Source organism: Salvelinus sp. IW2-2015, linkage group LG33, assembly GCF_002910315.2.
Source record: "Salvelinus sp. IW2-2015 linkage group LG33, ASM291031v2, whole genome shotgun sequence".
Lineage (NCBI taxonomy): Eukaryota > Metazoa > Chordata > Actinopteri > Salmoniformes > Salmonidae > Salvelinus > Salvelinus sp. IW2-2015.
In genome coordinates this window covers 37,112,336-37,135,835 of record NC_036872.1, presented here as the reverse complement: position 1 = coordinate 37,135,835, position 23,500 = coordinate 37,112,336, and the positions used below count along the sequence as shown (strand labels likewise).

The window sequence follows — 23,500 nt, the reverse complement described above, 5'->3', positions numbered from 1 at the left end:
TGGACATACTGTGGGCATGATACAACATGTTGTAGTGTAGAAACACAGGAAGAGATAAGAACAGGGACTGATGATGCTCCTCTCCCCTGAATCAATATCCATTAATCCATTCTGGGAACAAATCAAATCAAATTGTATTGGTCACATACACATGGTTGGCAGGTGTTATTGCGGGTGTAGCAAAATGCTTGTGCTTCTAGTTCCGACAGTGCAGCAATATCTAAAAAGTAATATCTAAAAATTCCACAACAAATACCTAATACACACAAATCTAAGTAAAGGAATGGAATAAGAAAACATAAATATAAATATATGGATGAGCAATGTCAGAGTGGCATAGGCTAAGATGCAATAGATAACATGGAATACAGTATTTATTTATCCAGGCAAGTCAGTTAAGAACAAATTCTTATTTACAATGACGGCCTACACCGGCCAACGCTGGGCCAATTGTGCGCCACCTTATAGGTCTTCCAATCACAGCTGATTGTGATACAGCCTGAATTTAAACCAGGGTGTCTGTAGTGACACCTCAAGTATGAAGATGCAGTGTCTTAGACCGCTGCGCCACTCGGGAGCCTTTATATACATGTGAGATGAGTAATGCAAGATATGTTCCATTTATTAAAGTGGCCATTGATACTCTCTCTCTCGTGCGAACTCTCGCGCTCTTCCGTTGTATTCTATTCTTTGTCTAAAGTCATGGTGAGTCCAATTTGCCAGCTGCCAGGTAGTATGTAGCCTACTCAGTAAGTATTTAAACAAAACGCCACAGAGGCTTTGTAACAATACAGTCTGATCAGGAGCTGTATGGTCTCAGAGTAGGAGTGCGGATCTAGGATCAGTGTAACGGCTGTCGTCTTCCTCCTCCTCGGACGAGGAGAGGCGAGAAGGATCAGAGGACCAATATGCAGCGTGGTAGTTATATGACATAATGAATTTATTAAACACAAGACGAAACACGAAGAACACTTGAATAGATAACAAAACAATAAACGAAGTCAACAGACCTGAACAAACGAACTACACAAACACGAAGAACGCACGAACAGGATAGACTAACCAAACGAAATGAACAAACGATACAGTCCCGTGTGGTACGAACATACAGACACAGGAGACAACCACCCACAAACAACAGTGAGAACACCCTACCTTAAATGGTTCTCAATCAGAGGAAACGTCAAACACCTGCCTCTAATTGAGAACCATATCAGGCAACACATTAACCCCAACATAGAAACACAAAACATCAGACTACCCACCCAGCTCACGTCCTGACCAACTAAACAAAGTTAAACAAGGGAAAAATAAGGTCAGGAACGTGACAATCAGGTCCTTCCTGTCCGTCCAATCTTATTTATTGTGTTAAAAAAACTGACCCTGAATCAGCACTCCTGCTCTGAGATGCTTGTTACATACAGCACCAGGAGGTGTAAACTGAGAGAGTCACCCTTCACACCAGAGCAGCCTCAGCGAAGGCAGAGTTGATGGGGTCACCTAAAAATCAATCACGGGCAAAAATGTATCAATCTCTCCGTCCCAAGAACCACAATAACTCATACACGGTTATAAATAAACTGCCGGGACTGGGATTTGTGGATGTGTGGTAGGCTATACTGTGTATTTACGATAAACTTGTATAGACGGCTTCTCTTTGAAAGGACTCCACAGGAGTATAATAAAGGCTCTCTATTCCTGTATAGTGCACTACTTTTGACCTGTATGGACCTGGAGCCATTTTGGATGCATCCCAAAATCGTACGACTGACTTTGCCTAAAAAGAGACCATGTGCTGGATTACAAAAACCCAACACAACAAGCACTCCTTGATTTATACACTCACTTACACGTGTATTCAGTTCGGCCTGCTACACTACGCAGTGTGTCGCCACCACAGTCGGGCGATGGAGGAAGTTAGAGAGGAGTGAAGCTAAAATTGATTGTGTGTGTGTGTGTGTGTGTGTGTGTGTGTGTGGTGTGTGTTGTGTGTGTGTGTGTGTGTGTGTGTGTGTGGTGTGTGTGTGTGTGTGTGTGTGTGTGTGTGTGTGTGTGTGTGTGTGTGTGTGTGTGTGTGGTGTGTGTGTGTGTGTGTGTGTGTGTGTGTGTGTGTGGTGTGTGTGTGTGTGTGTGTGGGTGTGTGTGTGTGCCTACCTCTGTGTCAGTGTGTGTGCGACTCAGTGTCTGGGCTGTGTGATGGAGAAAGTAAGTAAACTATATATATTTTCACGGGGCTCTTTAAGCTGAGATAAGATTCCCATGACAAGAAGAACACAGAAAGGCCTTCCCTTTATAAATAATAAACAGATGTCAAATTTGCATTCTCACACGTGAAATCGCATTTCTGCTTTTTTAACATGTTCAGCTTCAATTCACACCTGAAACATATTTTTTGTGTTAAACTTAGAGTTTGGTAGCAGCTATTCTTCCTGGGGTCCGGCAAAATTAAGGCAGTTATACAATTTAAAATCATTACAATACATTCATAACAGATTTCACAACATACTCAGTGTGTTCCCTCAGGTATTTACTCCACTAACACTACAACAGAAAATCCATGTGTARAGTACAAGTCAAAAGTTGGACACACCTACTCATTCAAGGGTTTTTCTTTATTTTTACTACTTTCTACATTGTAGAATAATAGTGAAGACATCAAAACTATGAAATAACACATATGGAATCATGTAGTAAACAAAAAAGTTTTCAAGAAATCAAAATATATTTTATATTTGAGATTCTTCAAAGTAGCCTCCCTTTGCCTTGATGACAGTTTTGCACACTCTTGGCATTCTCTCAACCAGCTTCATGAGGTAGTCAGCTGTACTGTAAAATAGCATTGTGTCTGGTCAAACACAATTCTTTCCAAAACTTTACTAAGGGTTGGTAACAGGCTGATTGGTCGGCTATTTGAGCCAGGAAAGGGGGCTTTACTATTCTTAGGTAGCGGAATGACTCTRGCTTCCCTTCAGGTCTGAGGGCGCACACTTTCTAGTCWGCTTAAATTGAAGATATGGCAAATAGGAGTGGCAATATACTCAGTAATTTTCCATCCAAATTGTCAGACCCCGGTGMCTTGTCATTGTTGATTGACAACAATAATTATTTCACCTCATCCACACTTACTTTACGGAATTCAAAATTACAATTCTTGTCTTTCATAATTTTGTCAGATAAACTTGGATGTGTGGTGGCAGCGTTTGTTGCTGACATGTCATGCCTAAATTTGCTAATCTTGCCAATTAAAAAAATCATTCAAGTAGTTGGCAATATCAGTCAGTTTTGTGATGAATGAGCCATCTGATTCAATGAATGATGGAGCTGAGTTTGCCTTTTTRCCCAAAATGTCATTGAAGGTGCTCCAAAGCTATTACTATTGTTAGCATTTGATGTTATTCTACAATAGCACAGACCCCAAAACAAATCAGGGAGATAAAAATAGGTTTATTTAAAACTTCTTGTATGACATCTTATGCACTATATTAGGCCCAGCCTTTAAAACTTTGGTTTTTCTAGATATAGCTACTATATTGTGATCACTACATCCGATGGATTTGGATACTGCTTTCAAGCACATTTCTGCAGCATTAGTAAAGATGTGATCAATACATGTTGATGATTTCATTCCTGTACTGTTTGTAACTACCCGGGTAGGTTGATTGATAACCTGAACCAGGTTGCAGGCACTGGTTACAGTTTGAKGTTTTTTCTTGAGTAGGCAGCTTGATGAAAGCCAGTCAATATTTAAATCCCCCAGAAAATATTGGTTGATATCACATACGTTATCAAGAATTTCACACATCTTATCCAGATACTGACTGTTAGCACTTGGTGGTCRATAGCAGCTTGCCACAAGAATGGGCTTTAGGTGAGGCAGATGAACCTGTAGCCATATTACTTCAACAGTATTTAACATGAGATCCTCTCTAATCTTTACAGGAATGTGGTTCTGAATATWAACAGCAACACCTCCACCACTGGCATTGCTAACTGTTCTGTAAATGTTATAACCTTGTATTGCTACCACTGTATCATCAAAGGTATTGTCGAAGTGAGTTTCAGWGATAGTCAGAATATGAATGTTATCTGTTACTAGCAAGTTATTAATTACATGAACCTTGTTTCTTAAGCTACATATGTTAACTTGGGCTATTTTGAGCACTTTTCTGGGATGCTTYCTTGWTTTCATTGCTTTACTGGGAAGCTTAGTAGAAGTAGATATTCTCATGTTATTTATGMTAGTGCAGGGTGAGCWGCACACAGTTGACTTCCTACTAGGGCACACCYSCTCYGTGCTAACAGCATAWATCTGGTTCATAGACACATGATTGCTGCATACAATAGCTGTATGATCAGCAGAGGCATTCAAGGCAGTTAGAGGGACATAAATGAGGTTACTTACATTGTGTCTACCAATGCCCCTGATGTAATGTACATTTGCTAAAGCATTATAATGACTCAGCGACACAATGGTAGGAATTAACTGAGCTGGGCTCGGGTCATTGATAAGTCATTGTCTCAACGCAGCCTTATAATGCTGTGAAAGGATCCAGGAACCAAAATGATTTGGGTGGATCCCATCCTCCTTATAAAACTTGTTTTGTTTACAGAAGGTATTGTGAACAAACGTTACACCCATTGAGCTGCAATAATCAGGTAGCCAGTTGTGAAGAGAAAGAATCCTGCTAAAGCTTTCAATACCACGATTCAGAACGGGCACAGGGCCAGATATGATGGGTCTTTCATTAGTGTCTAGCAGAGATTGGTTATGTTTTAGTTAAAATAACAAACCAAGTGTGTCCAGTATACAGTGTTCAGCTGCGCACTCTGATGACGTCAGGACCAAAACAGGTAAAGGCGGGACATTAGAAAATAAGAGAGTTCACATGTTAACACCACTTTTTCACATATGGAAAATAAAGTTTTCACCTCACATGTGAATTGTAGTTTCACATGTGAAATGTGCGATTTCCCGTGAAAAACACGTACAATTTCACTTTCACATCTGGAATTGCAAGTTCACGTGAGTTCTTCCCATATGAAACTGCAAATTATATTTTTACATGCGAATTTGCAATGGTCACTTTATAGACCTTTAATAGAGCAATAGTGTAATTGTATGGTGCAATCCTTTAGTGAGTGAGTTACTTTTGTCCCATTAATATCAAGCAAAACTTCTTAAGTCGAAGAAGAAAATTGTTAATATTGCAAACAAAAATAATGATATTGAAAACAAAACATAAATCAAAAAGTATTTATAGGAAAATCAAAATATTGTTTCAAAATGTGTGAACAAATGAATTGTAATTGGATGCAAAACAGTAGTTTTCAGTTATAGATTTTTTTATGATAACGTCATTAAATAAAACACCTCCCTCTTTCCTGCATTGTCCATATCTTTGGGTTTCATCCTGGCCTTTGCTTTTGCTGGCTTTTTTCCAATTATACATTTTTACACATTCTAAGTTTTGCCACATCATTCCAGCAGCATGGCATCATGCATCGCACTGCTGGTTTGCCTCTGAGGCTAAGCAGGGTCAGTCCTGTTTGGGCCCTGGATGGGACACCAGATGTAGCTGAAAGTGGTGAAGAAAGTAACTGAAAGAAAATCACATGTGGGGAGTTATTTTTTCACGAGAGAATAACACATGTTCATTGTATATGTGAAACTTCACAGGTGTCAAAAACCATGTGTCTGACTCATGAAAATTGCAACCAAAAACAAATGTAAACAAATGTTTTTAAAAAATCACATATGACCTTTGTCAACAATGATTTTGTGTGTTTATTTTCCTTTGGTGTGTGGTGTGTGGTGTGTGTGTGTGTGTGTGGTGTGCTGTTGTGTGGTGTGGTGGGTGCTGTGTGTGTGTGTGTGGTGTGGTGTGTGTGTGTGTGTGTGTGTGATATCTTAATCTTTAACACTGCATTGTTGAGAAAGGACCATTAAATAAGCATTTCACTGTTCGTTTACACCTGTTGTTTACAAAGCATATGATAAATACAATGTGATTTGATTTTGGCTCGCTTTTGGAGTCAGGTCCAGGAATGGTTGTTATGTCATAATATCAGGGTTCAGAAGGACCTGCAAACTGTATTGTTAGGGGATCTGAAAAACCATCATCAGTTGATGGGAAATATCATTATACTCTTGGGTAAAGGATTTATATTTAGGGCAATAACGGTTGAAATGTAAAACAAAATAGCGAGGTTCAGGACCATTATAAGACATCATAGTAAAAACGGAGGGATGAATTGCAAAAGGAAATAGCTAAATGGCGTTATACTGGGAAAGATGGGTCAATCTGTGGACATCGGAGGGTTCGAGTTAAGATCAGAATGTATGGTGGACTGGCTGCTGTTGGTGAAAATCCAACACTTGCAGAACGAGTAAATTAGGAATATATGTATAATTATTTAACTACATGTACCGTACATGTGGTGGGCAGTATTATTTAATATGTGTATATTCAGTGTTATTGTATTATTGTATATTCAGTATTATTGTATTATTGTATATTCAGTATTATTTCCCACTACAGTAAACAATCCAGTTCGGGTGAGTTTATGTAGAGGATTGATTATTTATTCCATAAGATTCCCTGATATGTAACGAATACGTAGCTTACGCAATGGATGATGTGCAATCAACCAACTTTTTTAAATTAAGGGAATCTCGTATTCGTGAGTTGGCTCAAAAGCTGATTAAGAAAGATAAAAATTGTTTTAACGTTAATTGGACAAGCGATGAAATAATTGATTACTGGCAAAACAATTGGCATGAATAAAAAGGAGGCGCAGAAGAACCAAAGTCTAGAAGTTAGTGTCAATGTACTGCCTGTCACAGGACGGGTCATCTAGCATCGAAGTGTTGGTCCCTTGGATTTGGGAATCCACCTTTCTTCATGTGTCTTAAACTAGACACAGAGCAAATGTTTCAGACTTGAATAGGACTCGTCTGTAGCATACGAATGTGGCGGCCGCATCCGTGCTTCTCTCCAGCAACCAGACAGACCAAGCTACAGAGATCAGCAATTTTTCACGTTCTTTGAAACTGTCATTCGTGAAGCGTTCATTATTATTTTTTTACATGAATAGCAAGTTTTAACCTACAATGCTGTCACTGGACAGACCGCAGTGTTTTTGGAAAATGTGGGAGTTTATTATGCTGCAGTTGTCTTTGTTGTGCATAGGACAGGTTTCAACTTTACTAATTACAAGGTATAGACATTCTCTCAATGGGTGCTGTGAGTGGGTAATTATTGAGCAAATTATCCTGCANAAATGTGGGAGTTTATTATGCTGCAGTTGTCTTTGTTGTGCATAGGACAGGTTTCAACTTTACTAATTACAAGGTATAGACATTCTCTCAATGGGTGCTGTGAGTGGGTAATTATTGAGCAAATTATCCTGCAAACCTTCAAATTATCCTGACTACCCCAATGTTTTAAACTCAAAATACAGTTGCCTGGAGCTCAAACGCTTGGACTAACTGTAATTCTAACATAACCGGGTAGGCTGCGACAATGTAGTCTCATACATATGTTTGTAACATTTAACCCTTTTAATCTTMCYTGCTAATCAGTTGTGTTAGATTTCTGAGTGTGATTTACAGAATATTCTTATGCGTATTCTGCATATGGCTAAGTCCATCTGATTTGTGAAGATGAGTGTTAGTTATGAGTTTTATCCCACCCCTCTGCTAGCCAGTGGCTAGCTAYGTGGCTGTTTACTGTAAGATAAAAAGGGCATCACATTGGCCTGGCTGGTTTTTCATAACAAACTCAGCTCTCAATATGAAACAGTAGATTCTTATGCATTTTTAATGGGAGATTATGATTCTTACACATTTGAACTGAAATTGATAGTAGTCCTTAGTCAAGGCAACTCCTTTACTTTGTCCCATAGATGCCTGTGTTTGTTCACGTTATGTTCCATGTGTTTAATAGGTTCCACGTCTTACTTGTTGAATGTTTCTGTCCTGTCTGGAGAATAACCCAACGTTTTGCTCACGAATTATACTGACAAGTTTACTAACACACAGCTAATATGCCTTGTTTTTTTGGCTCAGATTGGGTTGACAAACGACGGAATAATTCATATCTGATGTCCACAAGCAGGGAGTGGGCTTTGGATCTCACTCCCAAGTTGTGTTTTGAATTTTGCTATCATCCTCATCTGTTAGAAGGTGACTTGCTAAAGATAGCAGAGTTTATAAATACATTTTTTATGTGATTTTGTCAGGTTTGAAATGAATGTTGTTACATACTACAGCTCTGTCTCCAGAGACAGAACTGTGACTTAGTTACGTACAGTTTAATCCATGTTTAAATAGGGAGTCTTTACTTCCTGATTGGGTCCCAAAAAAATGTCAATACATTTACTTTGCAAACCCTCTGGTGGTTTCAAAATTGCAATTGCTTTGATGACCTGTCAGCAGAGAACATGTAGATAATTTATCAATTAAATACATGAGTGTTTTAAATTCTAATATTGATTGATGCTAATCTTTACAACACATAGACATGCGTCACACTACCTTTAATGTAGTTATTCAACCGTTTTACAGAACATTGCTTTTTGCTTTTAACATGATGTCTTATTATTATGTTCTGTTTCAATTAATCTAAACTGAATAATTGATTTTGGGGTGATTTGTTCTCATCAATATGGTTTTCATACTTTGAAAGCACACTTTTTCCCAGAGGGGAAAGGCTTTTTCAATTGAACTTTCTGTACAAAGTACAATTCAACACTTTAATTATGCATTTATTGGTATTTTATTCCTTTGTATATGCATCTGATTCATACTTGATCAACTTTGAGGATACCCTTGACCAAACTGGTCTTGACTGTAATGTTTCATCAAATGTTGACAACTGATTGAACTGGTGTAATCTTTCTGCCCTCAACAAAGATGTGTTATTGAGCTCGGTAGAAGGAATGTGTACCTAGTGACATTTTCATGTCTAAAGCACATTGTCAACGATCCCAAGGAAGACACTACTTATGTCATGGGCCCAAGGACTAGAAGTTGGTTTCTAGAAGTTGGGTTCTAGAAGTTGGACTGAAGACTCAAGAAGGAACTCTCATCATGGTGCGGGCTCTTTCTTCCTATATTGGACTCAGGGCGTCCATGTACAGCATCTGTCCAGGGAGGAATTGTAGGCTTGGCCCTACAAATACATCCATAATCTATATGGATGTATGATCTCTGTGGTAACTTGTCCTCTGAGGATAACTCTGATGCTGTCTATATGGATGTATGATCTATGTGGTAACTTGTCTCAAGGATAACTCTGATGCTGTTTATATGGAAGTATGATCTCTGTGGTACTTGTCCTCTGAGGATAACTCTGATGCTGTCTATATGGATGTATGATCTCTGTGGTAACTTGTCCTCAGGATAACTCTGATGCTGTCTATATGGATGTATGATCTCTGTGGTAACTTGTCCTCAGGATAACTCTGATGCTGTCTATATGGAAGTATGATCTCTGTGGTAACTTGTCCTCGAGGATAACTCTGATGCTGTCTATATGGATGTATGATCTCTGTGGTAACTTGTCCTCTGAGGATAACTCTGATGCTGTTCTAATTGCGATTATGAGTCTCTGTGGTAACTTGTCCTCTGAGGATAACTCTGATGCTGTCTATATGGATGTATGATCTCTGTGGTAACTTGTATCTAGACAGGGTGAACTCTGAATTACTACATGTAAAGGGTTTTTATTGTCTTCTCAGGAATTTCATCTTATTTACATTGGTCTCATATCCCACACAAGCCCTTAGATGCTGTGGAGATTGGGCATTTGTGGTCAGGTTACACTGTAAACTTGGTATTGGTCAATGAAGGTTGGTTTTGGGTTGAAAGGTGTTATAAATGGAATGAAATGCTTTTGTTCTCGCTTTTATCCTGTATCCAGTCCATGGAGGTAGGTTGTATGATCAATTCTCATTTCCTAGGCCAGGGATCATCCACTAGATTCAGCCACGGGATGATTTTTTGTTGAGCAGATGGTCGGAGGAACGTAACATACTTTTTGCTCAGAAAACTTGCGGGGGCCAAATAAAACCAAATTTGGCCAGTGGGCCGCCTGTTGGGGAACCCTGTCCTAGGCTTCTGGCCTAGTAAGCATCGCTTTGTTTCATGCTTTGTCTTGTAAGTTCTCCTTAGAATCTATATGCTTAGAATAATGCTTTCTTAATGTCATTACTGCCTTTTAACTTAAGCTTTATGCCTTGTATGTGAATCCATTCATTTTACAAAGTAATTAAATAACACTTGCATTTAGAATTCCATTCTCAGACATTTTTTCATTGCCCATTACTGTAACTCAACTAAAGTCTTCTATTACTGTAACTCAACAATATTGTTCTTGCGTTTTGCTAATTATCTTTATGGAGTCAGATAAAAATGTTAAAAGGCTAACTGCTTAATGTTATTACTAATCACATAGATATATATATATATAATATATATATAATATACTGTATATACACATTAAATATTACTGCTCACTACATACAGTACCAGTCCAGTTTGGACACACCTACTCATTCAAGGGTTTTTCTTTATTTGTACTATTTTCTACACTGTAGAATAATAGTGAAGACATCAAAACCTGGAATGCATATCAATTAGCAGGTGTGCCTTGTTAAAAGTTAATTTGTGGAATTTCTTTCGTTCTTAATGGGTTTGAGCCAATCAGTTGTGTTGTGACATTTTATTGGAGCATCTGATGACCTAACGTGGTGAGTGATGAACATGAATTTCTCTGGTCCCTGTTGTTGCAGTCATGACGCAAGTAACGCTATGCTGTCAAATACTTCCATGTTTCTAGTTTGACCAGCTGTTTTCAGCCACTGATCATTTAGAATTAGGTTGTCATATTGGCAGGTTTGCTAGCAACCAACTATTTAGCTAGCTTCTAGCCCAGTGTTTGATATACAATACGATCTCCTCGTAATGAATAGTGTTGTGTCCTGATGAGAAGGCTAACTTTCCTAGCTATGCCAGGCAAAATTGGGCATCATAAATTCATTGTTATGTATGTATCCAAGTGAATGTCAATAGAACACAGCTACTTTGCTGTTCTTCTGGCTGCAGAGGTCATGACTGGGTTAGCCGAAGCTAGCTGGCTAGGAAGCAATGGATACGAACATTGCCAGCGAGCATGGCAATGAAACATAAAGAACGAACGACCATCAATATCAAACTAGTCGAACAAACTACTGGGTCGTGTCTCCAAATGATGAGAATGTATGAATTTGCTTATGTAAATGAAAATATTAAAAATGATTTATTTCTACCATTAGATGTGTGATTATTTACAGGTGCGACCTGGTCGCGTCCGTAAATATCAAACTAATCTAACGAACGACTGGGTCGCATCCGTAAATATAGAACTAATCTAACAAACGACTGGGTCAACCAACAAATGAGAAAGTATGAATGAACTTATACAATTAAAATATCGGTAAATGTGTGCTTTCATGTTGTTTTCTCTGGCAATTGTGGTATAAGCAGGATAAACACCTCCGTTCTGTACATTAGCTTGGAAAAATGAACTCTGCAAAGAAACTGTGCTCCGCCTCATCCCGCTCCCTCGTGCCGCTGCCTCGTCCCGTTTCACCGTCCATTATTTACAAGGTAATGTACAGGATGTCACCGTTTATCATTACTTAATTAAGGGACAATCTGGTATTCAAATAACAACAAAGTGGTCATGAGTCACACCCTGATCTGTTTCACCTGTCTTTGTGATTGTCTCCACCCATCTCCAGGTGTCACCTGTTTTCCCCATTAGTCCCTGGGTATTTATTCCTGTCTTCTCTGTTTGTCTGTTGCCAGTTCGTCTTGTCTTGTCAAGTCAACCAGCATGTTTTTCGTGCTCCTGCTTTTTCCTTATCTCTGTTTTTCTAGTCATCATGGTTTTGACCTTGCCTGCCTTGACTCTGAGCCCTCCTGCCTGACCATTCTACCTGCCCTGACCTCAAGTCTGCCTGCCACTCTGTACCTCCTGGACTCTGATCTGGTTTATGATCTTTTGCCTGTCCATGACCTGCCTACCCCTTGGATTAAAATAAATATCAGAGACTCAAACCATCTGCCTCCCGTGTCTGCATCTGGGTCTCGCCCTGTATTGTTATATCATGTGTCACTGTTTTTGTTGAACAGCTGAGGAATTGGGCTGAAGAAATGTAACCACTCTGAAATTCATAGACGGGGCTATGGATGCAAGAACTGACCATCCATGAGATCAACAATTTTGGTTTTAACCATGTTTTGAAGATATACTGTGTTTGTTTACAATTGCAATATTTTCAAACATGGAGTAAAACAAGCTTATATTTTGGGTTCTGATGGGGTATAACAGTTGAACTAAGCTCAAGACACATTTATAAATTACAATATTCAAGAATCAATGGGTATATACAGTGCATTCGGGAAGGTTTTCAGACCCCTTGACTTTTTCCACATTTTGTTATGTTACAGCCTTATTCTATAATGGATTTTTTTAAATGTAATCCTCTTACACACTATCTACACACAAAACCACATAATGACAGAGCAAAAACATGTTTTTATACAAAACAAAAAACAGAAATACCTTACTTACATAAGTATTGAGATCTTTTGCTATGAGACTCGAAATTGAGCTCAGGTGCATCCTGTTTCCATTGATCATGCTTGAGATGTTTCTACAACTCTATTGGAGTCCATCTGTGGTAAATTTAATTAATTGGATATGATTTGGAAAGGCACACACCTGTCTATGTAAAGTTCCACAGTTGACAGTACATGTCAGAGCAACAACCAAGCCATGAGGTCCAAGAAATTGTCCCTACAGCTCTGAGACAGGATTCAAAAAAATTCTGCAGCATTTAAGATTCCCAATAACATAGTGACCTCTATTATTCTTAAATGGAATACATTTTTAACTACCAGGACTCTTCCTAGAGCTGGCCGTCCGGCCAAACTGAGCAATCGGGGGAGAAGGGCCTTGGTCAGGGAGGTGACCAAGAACCCAATGGTCACTGCGACAGTGCTCCAAAGTTCCTCTGTGGAGATGGGAGAACATTCCGGAAGGAAAACCATCGCTGCAGCACTCCTTTATGGTAGAGTGGCAAGACAGAAGCCACTCCTCAGTAAAAGGCACATGAAAGCCCACTTGGAGTTTGCCAAAAGATACCTAAAGGACTCTGGTCTGATGAAATCAAGATTGAAGTCTTTGGCCTGAATCTGGAGGAAACCTAGCACCATCCCTACGGTGAAGCATGGCGGTGGCAGCATCATGCTGTGGGATGTTTTTTTAGCGGCTGGGACTGGGAGACTAGTCAGGATCGAGGGAAAGATGAACGGAGCGAAGTACAGAGAGATCCTTGAAGAAAAACCTGCTCCAGAGCTCTCAGGACCTCAGACTGGGACCAAAGGTTAACCTTCCAACGGGATAATGAACCTAAGCACACAGCCAAGACAACGCAGCAGTGGCTTCGGGACAAGTTTCTGAATGTCCTTGAGAGGCCCAGTCAGAGCCCCAACTTGAACCCGATCGAACATCTTTGGAGAGACCAGAAAATAGCTGTGCAACGCTCCCCATCCAACATAAAAAATATATATAATTTACTTATCAATTATTTTACTTATTTTACTGAGAGATCATGGCGGGCCATATTAAATCATCTGAAAGGCTGCATGTTTGCCACCCGTTCACTTACCTCTAATTCCAGTAAAGGATGGAAGTTAATCTCCAGTTCAGTGAGATGGGAGATTAACCTCTAGTTCAGTGAGATGGGGAGATTAACCTCTAGTCAGTGAGATGGGAATTAACCTCTAGTTCAAGTGAGATGGGAGATTAACCTCTAGTTCAGTGAGATGGGAGATTAACCTCTAGTTCAGTGAGATGGGAGATTAACCTCTAGGTCAGTGAGATGGGAGATTAACCTCTAGTTCAGTGAGATGGGAGATTAACCTCTAGTTCAGTGAGATGGGAGATTAACCTCTAGTTCAGTGAGATGGGAGAATAACCTCTAGTTCAGTGAGATGGGAGATGAATCTCCAGTTCAGTGAAGATGGGAGATTAACCTCTAGTTCAGTGAGATGGGAGATTAACCTCTAGTTCAGTGAGAGGAGATTAACCTCTAGTTCAGTGAGATGGGAGATTAACCTCTTAGGTCAGTGAGATGGGAGATTAACCTCTAGTTCAGGTGAGATGGTGGAGATTAACCTCTAGGTTCAGTGAGATGGAGATTAACCTCTAGTTCAGTGAGATTGGGAGATTAACTCTAGGTCAGTTGAGATGGGAGATTAACCTCTAATTCAGGAGAGGGAGATTAACTCTAGGTCAGTGAGATGGGAGATTAACCTCTAGGTCAGTGAGATGGGAGATTAAACCTCTAATATCAGTGAGATGGGAGATACCTCTAGGTCAGTGAGATGGGAGATTTAACCTCTAGTCAGTGAGATGGGAGATTAACCTCTAGGTCAGTGAGATGGGAGATTAACCTCTAGATCATGAGATGGGAATTAACCTCTAGTTCAGTGGAGTATGGGAGATTAACCTCTAGTTCAGTGAGATGGAGGATTAACCTCTAGGTCAGTGAGATTGGAATTAACTCTAGATCAGTGAGATGGGAGATTAACTCTAGTTCATGAGATGGAGGATTAAACCTCTAGTTTAGTGAGATGGAAGATTAACCTCTAGTTCAGTGAGATCGGAAGAATTAACCCTAGTTCAGTGAGATGGAGATTAACTCTAGGTCAGTGAGATTGGAGATTACCCATCAGTGCAGATGGAGATTAACCTCTAGTTCAGGAGATGGAGTTAACTCTAGATCAGTGAGATGGGAGATTAACCTCTAGTTCAGTGAGATGGGATTAACCTCTAGATCAGTGAGATGGAGGATTAACCTCTAGATCAGTGAGATGGGAGATTTAACCTCTAGATCAGTGAGATGGAGGGATTAACTCTAGATCAGTGAGATGGAGATTCACTCTAGTCGTGAGATGGGAGATTAACCTCTAGTTCAGTGAGATGGGAGATTAACCTCTAGTTCAGTGAGATGGAGGATTAACCTCTAGATCAGTGAGATGGGAGATTAACCTCTAGATCAGTGAGATGGGGATTAACCTCTAGATCAGTGAGATGGGAGATTAAAACCTCTAGATCAGTAGAAGATGGGAGATTAACCTCTAGTTCAGTGGAGATGGAGGATTAAACCCTCTACGCATCAGTGAGATGGGAGATTAACCGTCTAGATCAGTGAGATGGGAGATTAAGCCTCTAGTTCAGTGAGATGGGAGATTAACCTCTAGCGTCAGTGAGATGGAGATTAACCTCTAGGTTCATGGATGGGAGATTAACCTACTGTTCAGTGAGATGGAAGATTCACCTCTAGTTCAGTGAGATGGGAAGATTAACCCGCTAGATCAGTAAAATGGGAGAGAATTAACCTCTAGCTCAGTAAAATGGAAGATTAATCTCTAGTTTCAGTGAGATGGGAGATTAACCTCTAATCAGTAAAATTGAGATTAACCTCTGGTCAGTGAGATGGGAGATCAACCTCTAGTTCAGTGAGATGGGAGATAAACTCTAGTTCAGTGAGATGGGAGGAGAGTTGTCTCTAGTATCAGTGAAGATGGAACGGAGTTAACCTCCTAGATTCAGTGAGTTTGAGAGATTACCTCATAGTCAGTTGAATGGGGAGATTAACCTCTAGTTCAGTGAGATGGGAAGATTAACCTCTAGATCAGTAAAATGGAAGATTAACCTCTATTCAGTGAGATGGGAGATTAACCTCTTAGTTCAGTGAGATGGGAGATTAACCTCTAGTTCAGTGAGATGGGAGATTAAACCTCTAGATCAGTAAAATGGAAGATTAACCCTTAGTTCAGTGAGATGGGAGATTAACCTCTAGTTCAGTGGAGATGTGGAGATTTAACCTCTAGATCAGTAAAATGGAAGATTAATCTCTAGTCCAGTGAGATGGAAGATTAATCTCTAGTTAGTGAGATGGGAGATTAACCTCTAGATCAGTAAAATGGAAGATTGAACTCTAGTTGTCAGTGAGATGGGAATGATTAACCTCTAGTTCAGTGAAGGATGGGAGATTAACTCTTAGATCAGTGAAAATGAGAGGATTAACTCTAGTTCCATTGGTGAGTGCGGAGTATTAATCTCTAGTTCAGTGAGATGGGGGATGATTTAAGTACCTCTATTTCAGGTGAGATGGAGATTCACCTCTAGTTCAGTGAGATGAGATTAACCTCTAGTTCAGTGAGATGGAAGATTGAAACATCTATCAATGAGATGGAAGATCAACCTCAGTTCAGTGGATGTAGCATAACTTTCATTCAGTGAGGAGATTAACCTTCTTAGTTCAGTGAGATGGGAGATAACATCTAGTTCAGTGAGATGGAAGAGTACAAAACCGTCAAGATCAGTAAAATGGAAGATTAACCTCTAGTTCAGTGAGATGGGAATTAACCTCTAGTACAGTGAGATGGAAGACTAACCTCTAGATCAGTGAGATGGAGATTAACCTCTAGATCAGTGAGATGGAAAGTATAACCTCTAGTTCAGTGAGATGGGAGATTATCTCTAGTTCAGTGAGATGGGAGATTAACCTCTAGTCGGTGAGATGGAAGATTAACCTCTAGATCAGTGAGATGGGAGATTAACCTCTTAGTTCAGTGAGATGGAGATTAACTCTAGTTCAGTGAGATGGGAGATTAACCTCTAGTTCAGTGAGGAGATAACCTCATCGGAGTGGAGATACCTCTAGGTTCAGTTGAGATGGAGATTAACCTCTAGATCAGTGAGATGGGAGATTAACCTCTAGTTCAGTGAGATGGAGATGAACCTCTAGATCAGTTTGAGATGCGGAGATTAAACCTCTAGTTCAGTGAGATGGGAGATTAACCTCTAGTTCAGTGAAGATGCGAGATTAACCTCAGTTCAGTGAGATGGGAGATTAACCTCTAGTTCAGTGAGATGGGAGATTAACCTCTAGTTCAGTGAGGTGGGAGATTAACCTCTAGTTCAGTGAGGTGGGAGATTAACCTCTAGTCAGTTGAGATGGGAGATTAACCTCTAGTATTCAGTGAGATGGGAGATTAACCTCTAGTTCAGTGAGATGGGAGATTAACCTCTAGTTCAGTGAAGGAGATAACATCTGTTCAGTGACGTGGGAGATTAACCTCTAGATCAGTGAGATGGAAAGTTAACCTCTAGTTCATGAGTGGAAGATTAACCTCTATTCAGTGAGATGGAGATTAACCTCTAGTCAGTGGGGAGGGAGATTAACCTCTAGTTTCACGTCGAGGTGGGAGATTAACCTCAGGTTCAGTGAGGTGGAGATTAACCTCTAGATCAGTGAGATGGGAGATTAACCTCTAGTTCAGTGAGATGGAGGATTAACCTCTAGTTCATGAGAGAAGATTAACATCTAGTTCAGTGAGTGGGAGATTAACCTCTAGTCAGTTGATGGTGAGATTAACCTCTAGTTCAGTGAGATGGGAGATTAACCTCTAGATCAGTGAGGATGGGAGATTAACCTCTGATCAGTGAGATGGGAAGATGTAGAAGGAAAAACAAAAAAAAAACAAAAAAAAAAAAAAAAAAAAAAAAAAAAAAAAAAAAAAACAAAATTCTAAAAAAAAAAAAAAAAAAAAAAAAAAAAAAAAAAAAAACCTCTAGTTCAGTGAGGTGGGAGATTAACCTCTAGTTCAGTGAGGTGGGAGATTAACCTCTAGTTCAGTGAGATGGGAGATTAACCTCTAGATCAGTGAGGTGGGAGATTAACCTCTAGATCAGTGAGATGGGAGATTAACCACATCCTGTTCAGCACATGAACTGTTTTTTGTCTATTTACAGGTTCAGATGTTTATCATGACATCCTGGCAAGCAAGTGGTACGTTTTTGCTTTTGAGTCTCATTTTGTTTAACGAGTCTCAAGCATGCATTTGTTTGTTCATTCATTCATATGTTCGGGTCCTGGTCAAAAGAAGACCACTAAATAGGGAATAGGAAGACATTTGGTAGGCACGGTCTGTATTCACTCTCCTTACCTTCAGCACCACTTCTCTGCCAACCCCTCAGCACATCATTCACTCTCCTTACCTTCAGCACCACTTCTCTGCCAACCCATCAGCACATCACCCTCTCAGATCCATTCAGACGGAAACAAAAGCCCAGTCACCATACATGACAGAGCGCTAAAAATCAGAGTCTGGATAAAAAGATGAATCACTTCAGGCCTGGGAGAAACCTCTCACTTTGACTTTGAAAATATACTCGGTAAAGACTTACTGTACAAGGAGTCAGTGCACTATCTACGTGTAGTATAATAATAGAATATGTCATGTTCTGGCACATTCAACACACGGCACTGGGCAGAATAGGGAATAGAGACATTTTAAAAGCGGACCGTTCTCTCTCTATCTCTCTCGTTCTCTCCCATTCTGCTTCTATCTATCACACTCACAGTGATGCTGTCTCAGTCTGTTCATAGTACAGTGCCTTTCAAAAGTATTCATCCCCCTTGGTGTTTTTCCTATTTTGTTGCATTACAACCTGTAATTTAAATTGATTCTGATTTGGATTTCATGTAATGGACATACACAAAATATTCCAAATTGGTGAAGTGAAATAAAAAAAAATGAAAAGTGGTGTGAGCATATGTTTTCACCCCCTTTGCTTTGAAGCCCCTAAATTAGATCTGGTGCAACCAATTACCCTCAGAGGTCACAAAATGTGTTACATAAAGTCCACCTGTGTGCAATCTAAGTGTCACATGATCTCAGTATATATACCTGTTCTGAAAGGCCCCAGAGTCTGCAACACCACTAAGCAAGAGGCACCACCAAGCATGCGGCACCATGAAGACCAAMGAGCTCTCAAAACAGGTCAGGAACAAAGTTGTGGAGAAGTACAGATCAGGGTTGAGTTCTAATAAAATATCTGAAACTGTCAACATCCCACAGAGCACCATTAAATCCATTATTAAAAAATGGAAAGAATATGCCACCACAACAAACCTGCCAAGAGAGGGCCGCCCACCAAAACTCACGGACCAGGTAAGGAGGGCATTAATCAGAGAGGCAACAAAGACACCAAAGATAACCCTGAAGGAGCTGCAAAGCTCCACAGCGGAGATTGGAGTATCTATCCATAGGACCACTTTAATCCGTACACTCCACAGAACTGGGCTTTACGGAAGAGTGGCCAGAGAAAAAACATTGCTTATTAAAGAAAAGAATGAGCAAACACGTTTGGTGTTTGCCAAAAGGCATGTGGGAGACTCCCCAAACATATGGAAGAAGGTACTGTGGTCAGATGACACTAAAATCTTGCTTTTTGGCCATCAAGGAAAATGCTATGTCTGGCGCAAACCCAACACCTCTCATCACCCCGAGAACAACATCCCCACAGTGAAGCATGGTGGTGGCAGCATCCTGCTGTGGGGATGTTTTTCATCGGCAGGGACTGGGAAACTGGACAGAATTGAAGGAATGATTTCCCTAAATACAGGGAAATTCTTGAGGGAAACCTTTTTCCATCGTCCAGAGATTTGAGACTGGGACGGAGGTTCACCTTCCAGCAGGAGAATGACCCTAAGCCTACTGCTAAAGCAACACTCGAGTGGTTTAAGGGGAAACATTTAAATGTCTTGGAATGGCCTAGTCAAAGCCCAGACCTCAATCCAAATGAGAATCTGTGGTGTGACTTAAAGATTTCTGTACACTAGCGAAACCCACCCAACTTGAAGGAGCTGGAGCAGTTTTGCCTTGAAGAATGAGCAAAAATCCCAATGGCTAGATGTGTCAAGCCTATAGAGACATACCCCAAGAGACTTGCAGCTGTAATTGCTGCAAAAGGTGGCTCCACAAAGTATTGACTTTGAGGGAGGGGGGGTGAATAGTTATGCATGCTCAAGTTTTCTGTTTTTATGTCTTATTTCTTGTTTATTTCACAATAAAAAATATTTTGCATCTTCAAAGTGGTAAGCATGTTGTATAAATCAAATGATACAAACCCCCCCAAAATCTATTTTAATTCCAGGTTGTAAGGCAAAAAAATAGGAAAAATGCCAAGGGGTTGAATAGTTTGGCAAGCCTACAGACCTTCAAAATCCATTTTCTTACTAACTGGTCTTTGAATATGTATTAGACATTGTTTTCTGCTGTGTACAGGGAACGGTTTATTTATGCCAGAGCATAGAAGTCAGTGCAATGTCCCAAATGGCACCCTATTCCCTACATAGTGTACTACGTTGAACTAGGGCCATATCGGTAGTAGTGCACTATATCGTCGAATAGGGTACTATTTTTGACACTCAGCTACTATATGGATTCTCTTACATCTGTTTGCTGCAAATGAAACTCACTCCGAGGAGAGGTGATAAATGTAGGAGGGAATGGTGAAGTGGTCCTCTAGAAAGACGAGAGAGAGAGAGAGAGAGAGAGAGAGAGAGAGAGAGAGAGAGAGAGAGAGAGAGAGAGAGAGAGAGAGAGAGAGAGAGAGAGAGAGAGATATCCACAAAGAATTAGAAAACAAACCCAATGTTGATCAACTCTCATATATACTGGGTGAAATACCACAGTTTGCCATCACAGCAGCAAGATTCGTGACCTGTTGCCACAAGAAAAAGGGCAACCAGTGAAGAACAAATACCTTTGTAAATACAACCCATATGTACAGTATGTTTATTTATTTTACCTTTTGTACTTTAAAATGGCTTTATTCTTTTGGAACTTTTGTGAGTGTAATGTTTAATGGATTTTTATTTTCTACTTTACTTGCTTAGGCAATAGGAGAAGGAGAGAAAGAGAGTGAGAGAAGAAGAGAGCATGAGAGACAGGAGAGAGAAGGAGAGAAAGATAGAGCAAGAGAAGGAGAGAAGTAGAGAAAGAGAGAGAGAGAAGGAGAGAGAGAGAGAAGGAGAGAGCGAGAGAGAAAGATAATTATTTCTCTTTTTTCTCTCATTCTCTCTTCTTTGTCTCATTCTCTCCCTCCTCGCTTTTGTTCTATTTCACTCTCTCCTCTTTGCTCTTCCCTCCTCTCTATCTTTATCGCTCTCTCCTCTTTCTTTAATTCTGAACAATGCTGGTTGTATGTCTCTCTCCCCCTTTATCTATATCTCTCTCCATCTTTCTCTATGTCTATGTCTCCCTTTCACTCTCTCCACTGCACATTTCTGTGGATAACAAACGATAATGGTCCTTATCCCCTGAGGTAAAGAATTCAGCAATCAGCCGCTCTGCATGACAAGCTCCTGGAAGACCCCTCATTTAGAGACAATATTGAAACGCCCCATAATCATCAGCCAGCAACACGAGATGGAAAACACAAAAAAACACAATGGTGACTATAAAATATTCACTGAATTCATAGAATCAACACTGATCCACCTCCTCATCTAAAAAGGTACAGTGCATTCAGAAAGTATTCAGACCCCTTGACTTTTTTCACATCTTGTTACGTTACAGCCTTATTCTAAAATGGATTAAATAATAAAAATGTCCTCATCAATCTACACACAATACCCCATAATGACAAAGTTAAAACTGCTTTGTATACATTTTTGCTAGTTTATTCAATATAAAAAAAAGAAAAAACGTATTTACATAAGTATTCAGACCCATTGCTATGAGACTCGAATATGAGCTCAGGGGCATCTGTTTCCATTAATCATCCCTGAGATGTTTCTACAACTTGATTGGAGTGGTAAATTCAATTGATTGGACATGATTTGGAAAGGAACACACCTGACTAGATACAGTTGAAGTCAGAAGTTTACATACACCTGAGCCAAATACATTTAAACTCAGTTTTTCACAATTCCTGACATTTAATCCTAGTAATAAATCCCTGTCTTAGGTCAGTTAGGATCACCACTTAATTGTAAGAATGTGAAATGTCAGAATAATAGTAGAGAGAGTCATTTATTTCAGCTTTCATTTCTTTCATCACATTCCCAGTGGGTCAGAAGTTTACATACAGTACACTCAATTAGTATTTGGTAGCATTGCCTTTAAATTGTTTAACTTGAGTCAAACGTTTCGGGTAGCCTTCCACAAACTTCCTACAATAAATTGGGTGAATTTTGGCCCATTCCTCCTGACAGAGCTGGTGTAACTGAGTCAGTTGTAGGCCTCTTTGCACGCACACGCTTTTTCAGTTCTGCCCACAACTTTTCTATGGTTTGAGGTCAGGGCTTTGTGATGGCCACTCCAATACCTTGACTTTGTTGTCCTTAAGCCATTTTGCCACAACTTTGGAAGTATGCTTGGGTCATTGTCATTTGGAAGACCCATTTGCGACCAAGATTTAACTTCCTGACTGATGTTTCTTGAGATGTTGCTTCAATATATCCACATCATTTTCCTCCCTCATGATGCCATCTAATTTTGTGAAGTGCACCAGTCCCTCCTGCAGCAAAGCACCCCCACAACATGATGCTGCCACCCCTGTGTTTCATGGTTGGGATGGTGTTCATCGGCTTTGCAAGCCTCCCCCTTTTCCTCCAAACAAAACGATGGTCATTATGGCCAAACAGTTCTATTTTTGGAGCAGTGCCTTCTTCCTTGCTGAGCGGCCTTTCAGGTTATGTCGATATAGGACTTGTTTTACTGTGGATATAGATACTTTTGTACCTGTTTTCTCCAGCATCTTCACAGGGTCCTTTGCTGTTGTTCTGCGATTGATTTGCACTTTTTGCACCAAGTACGTTAATCTCTAGGAGACAGAACGCGTCTCCTCCTGAGTGGTATGACGGCTGCGTGGTCCCATGGTGTTTATACTTGCGTACTATTGTTTGTACAGAAGAACGTGGTACCTTCAGGCGTTTGGAAATTGCTCCCAAGGATGACCCAGACTTGTGGAGGTCTACAATGTTTTTATGAGGTCTTTGCTGATTTCTTTTGATTTTCCCATGATGTCAAGCAAAGAGGCACTGAGTTTGAAGGTATGCCTTGAAATACATCCACAGGTACACCTCCAACTGACTCAAATGACGTCAATTTGCCTATCAGAAGCTTCTAAAGCCATGACATTATTTTCTGGAATTTTCCAAGCTGTTTAAAGGTACAGTCCACTTAGTGTATGCAATAAACTTCTGACCCACTGGAATTGTGATACAGTGAATTATAAGTTAAATAATCTGTCTGTAAACAATTATTGGAAAAATGACTTGTGTCATGCACAAAGTAAATGTCCAAACCAACTTGCCAAAACTATAGTTTGTTAACAAGAAATTTGTGGAGTGGTTGACAAACGAATTTTAATGACTCCAACCTAAGTGCAGCATTAAGGTCCAACAGTTGATAGTGCATGTCAGCGCAAAAACATAGCCATGTGGTCGAAGGAAATGTCGGTAGAGCTCTGAGACAGGATTGTGTCGAGGCACAAATCTGGGGAAGGACACCAAACATTTCTGCAGCATTGAAAGTCCCCAAGAACACAGTGGCCTCCATCGTTCTTAAATGGAATAAGTTTGG

General features: G+C 40.0%; 1 long non-coding RNA gene across 1 annotated transcript; it reads left to right on the top strand.

Moving 5' to 3' along the window:
- The first annotated feature begins 9,127 nt into the window (after positions 1-9,127).
- Positions 9,128-10,015, top strand: LOC139023602 (uncharacterized). The gene is made up of 3 exons (XR_011474759.1): positions 9,128-9,274; positions 9,347-9,387; positions 9,634-10,015. It is a non-coding gene; the product is annotated as an uncharacterized lncRNA (long non-coding RNA).
- The last annotated feature ends 13,485 nt before the right edge of the window (positions 10,016-23,500 follow it).